Source organism: Vulpes lagopus, chromosome 3, assembly GCF_018345385.1.
Source record: "Vulpes lagopus strain Blue_001 chromosome 3, ASM1834538v1, whole genome shotgun sequence".
NCBI lineage: Eukaryota > Metazoa > Chordata > Mammalia > Carnivora > Canidae > Vulpes > Vulpes lagopus.
Window position 1 is genome coordinate 18,861,570 of NC_054826.1, and position 4,466 is coordinate 18,866,035.

Consider the following 4,466-nt stretch of genomic DNA (forward strand, 5'->3'; position numbering starts at 1 on the left):
TTGAATGAGTAGACAGATGAGTTCAGCCTCAGGAAAAGTTGGAATGGGTTTCCTCCAAGCATGAGGTGGGCAGAGGGCTCTGTTTTGTTTTTTTCATGGCAGAGGTTTCATCTAGAGGAAGTAAGAGGCTTTTTGCCTGAGTCTAAAGAATTAAAGGAGGATGAAAATGGGATTACAGTATCTGATGCTGGACTCCTTATTGTTTGTGTCAGAATTTAAATTATTTGTTCATAGTTGGTCACAAGACCTCAGTCTCTATTCCGTGCTAGGAGAGTATTCTTTCAAAAAAACAGGAAGCAACACTTTAAGTAATTGCAGATTTCCAGTGACTACCAGGCTGATCCCTGCTCTTTGTCGCTGCTTTCCTGTTTCAGTCTGGGGGAAGTGGCAGAGAGGAGAGAGAGTGGGGGAGGCGACTCTTACAGTGCTGGCTAAACTGAGCCTGGCTTTACCTTACTGGATGAGTGATGAAAACACTTTAAACAGTTGCCAAACAGTTCAGTAGAAAATATTTGACATCTCACCTACATCAACAAGCAAGAGTTAAAGGTTAAATCACACACACTCAAGTGCTGGGAAAAAGGATATGTTTATGTCATCAACTTTCTTTGTTCTAGGACCGCCCTATGTCAACAAGGAGATAGACAAGTTCCCTGCTTGGAGCCACCAGGACAATAGAGGCTGATCTACAATTTGTGCATGGTGACATATCCCCTTCTAAGCATTTGCAGCTTGCTTCTAGTTACATGGACTTCTTCACAGTTCTTTATGCACTTCCAGGTAGCTCTATACTTAGAACAATATGGTGGTGGCCTTTGCTCTTTCTCCACGCAGATTCTTGAGATCCCAAGCATGAAGCTCCACATAGAAGGAGGAAAACCTGGGCAGGGAAAGGTTTTTTTTTCATCTTATGTATTTCCTGTGTTGATTACAAACCCCTTAATGTCCACCTTAAAATCTACTAGGTGGTAGGGCCAAGGAGATGTACTTTACAAAACTGGTGTTCACACACAGGGAGGGCTTTTCTGGAGAGATAGTTAGTGCCTTTCACAAGGAAAAAGGTAAAAAGTTTGAGCAGGAGATTTCTTGACCAAATCAATAAAGTTTTAAATTGAAATTTGTGAGGAAACGAAAGTATACCTAGATGACTAAGAAAACTATTGCCATGGAGACCAACAGGTGTGTCATGGGAGGGCAAAAAATAATATAGAATAATGTTTCTTATCTTTTGGTGGATCAAGGTCCCTTTTGAGAATCTGGTGTGAGCTATGGATTACTTGATTACATTAAAGCTTATGCCCATGTTCAGGAGGATCAGAAACTCCTTGATGACCCTCTACAGATGTCTTAGCAGTCAGTGGGCTCCTGGGTGGCTCAGTTGGTTAAGTGTCTGACTTCTGGTTTTGGCTCAGGTCGTGATCTCAGGGTTGTGAGATCGAGCCCCACGTTGGGCTCTGTGCTCAGTGTGGACTCTGCTAAAGATTCTCTCCCTCTGCCGCAGCTCCTCTCCACACTTCTCTTCCTCTCTCTCTCCCTCTTTGCCACTTCATCTCTCTTTCTCAATGTCTAAAATAAATTTAAAAATCTTTAAAAACAAACAAACAAACAAACAAACAAACAGCCTTAGCAGTCAGTCTAGGGCTCCAGTTAGATGCTTCTGATGTGGAAAGTAAGAATAGCCGTACCTATTCCATAGTCAAAAATACCTTTACAACTAAACGTTTCCTAAAATCAGGATTCTGGATCCCTTTCCCTAGAGTGTGCTGGAAGAGAAAGGCTAACTCTTTCTACTTTTCTTTCTGTTTCCTATAGATATTGTCTACCCATTAGTTGCTAGGTTCTTTTCATATGTTAATACTGTCTTTCAAGCTACAACAAAACTGTTGGCTGTTCTTATTTCTGGCTTGAAAAATCTTTGCCCAGGTCTGTGGACTTGTTCTCTTTCTAGTCTGTCTGTCAGCAATATGTCTGATTTGAGGTAGATACATTAAGCCATTATCACCTGATTCCATGAAATATTGCCATCACTTAGAAAGCATCCTTTAACTTGACTTGAGGTTCACCGACAATCTGGTCAATTTTCACATAGCATTATGGTTATTGCAGAATCCCACAGTAAAATTTGGACTCATTATTTCAGAGCTACAGTGGTTTTCAGACCTTGTTTAATGATTCAAAAGAGAAGCACAAAAAAACCAAACCAAAACAAAAAACAAAACAAAAAAAAAAACAAAAGAGAAGCACAGATTTTTATTACACTATTTGTGATAACTGCATCCCAATATATTTGGCTTTCTTTGAGTTACCATAGTTTTTTTTTTTTTGTATTTATTTATGATAGTCACAGAGAGATAGAGAGAGAGGCAGAGACACAGGCAGAGGGAGAAGCAGGCTCCATGCACCGGGAGCCCGACGTGGGATTCGATCCCGGGTCTCCAGGATCGCGCCCTGGGCCAAAGGCAGGCGCTAAACCACTGCGCCACCCAGGGATCCCGAGTTACCATAGTTTTAATGTATTTCAAAACATTATTTCAATAAGCAGTCCCCAGGCTAGTCAGACTGCCCAATGGATCAATGGCAAACAACGTTTAAGGACACCTGGCAAAGTACAATAGAAATACGTTTTCATAGGTGTTTGACTGGTATTCAAGGTTAGTAGATTTGCTGGAAATATTTTAAAGGTACCATTGTGGCCACAAGAATGAATCACGGCCTAACAAGGGTGAAGACATCCTGCCACTCGACAGTGGAATCTGTAACCTGGTGGGACTGCAGGGCCGGCCGATGTGGCTGCTTGAATATGGCTATGTCTGCCTTGAGAGGACCATTCTTCTTTCTTTTTCTTTCTTTCTTTCTTTCTTTCTTTCTTTCTTTCTTTCTTTCTTTCTTTCTTTCTTTCTTCTTTCTTTCTTTCTTTCTTTCTTTCTTTCTTTCTTTCTTTCTTTCTTACTATTTTTTTCTTATTGAAGTATAGCTGACACACATTATATTGGTTTCAGGTTGAGTAAACCATTCTTGCAAGATCCTTGCCGGAGCACTTGAGGCAGAAGCTGAGACTTTACCAAATCTATAAGGTCTCCTGACTGTGGCTTTTCTACCTGGTTGTTAGGAAATGTTGAAAAGAATGTCAGAATGTAGATTGAGAACTACTTTCATCACAGCATAAACATGGCATGGTGTGGCTGTTGTAGGGGGGAGGTGTGGAGAGCTTATGGCTCTTCTGTACCTGTGACCTTCAGAGGCTATGAAAAACTTGACAGTTTTGAGCAGCCGAATGGACTTATGTCAGTTTCCCCTCATTTTTTTTTTATATTGGTTTTAGCAGTAAGCAGTGCAGTGTTTTCCACGGGCAACTAGTTTGATTTTACTTTCTGACATTGTGAATCTCAGAATTGTTTTCTTTCATGTTGGCTGCTTGGCAGTCAAGAGTTAAATCTGTTGGCTGCCTATAGCAAGAATATAAAATTTCATGGCATAAATTTTGTACTTCTATTTCATTCTTAGGAGGCAGCATAGTGAGTGATTAAGAGCATGAGCTCTGGAGACAGACAATTTGGGTTCAGATCTACTAGTTAACTAGCCAAGGTCCCTTGGATGTGTTAACCTTTCAGTTTCTTTATCAATCCTCATAGAGGTATTTGTGATTGTTGGATAATCCATGCCAAGCATTCAGAGCATCAGGGTCCCAGTGAGAACAAAAAATTGTTAGATAGTGTCCCTGGCTTCAAATTACTTTCCTAGATTATTTTTTCTCTGTCTCATGTTTTATTACTTCTTTTGCTCATTGAAATCTTATTACTATATAGAATCCATGTTTTATAAACCTCCTCCTTTCTTTCTGGCATCCTGACAGCAGTTTGAAGGATGGATTTGTGAAGAATGGGATTAGTATGGCAACCAGTTAGAACAGTATAAGAATAATCCATTTGACAGATGATAACTAAACATAGCAATAGGAATGTGGAGGAAGAGAGGTATCTGAGATATTTACTAGATTGAATTGACAGGACCTTGTGAGCCATTTTAGGTGAAAGATAAATAATAGGGAATCTGGGATGACTTCCAGTTTGCTAGTTTAGATGACTGGGCAACTGATGGTACCATCAATCAGGATCAGTATTAAAAGTAGTGTCCTGGAGGTGGTTAGTGATAGTAATAAACAATGAGTTATGTTTTGGCCATGTTGAATTTCAAGTTTTTTTGTAGGATTATTAAGTGAAGCCCAGTGAACCATTGAAAATAAGCATCTACAGTTCAAGAGAGCTTATAAGGCTGGATACATTGGTTTAGGATTTAGTAGAGTATTCATTTTTAACAATGCTTAGGGGTAAAATTGTCTGGTAATAAGTGAAAGCCATGGGACTTTTGGGAAACAGACTTGAGGACAAAGGCCATGACTTATTCATCTTTGTACTTCCAGTCCAGACACTAGCCCAGTCCCTGGTACAGAGAAGATTGCCAAACAT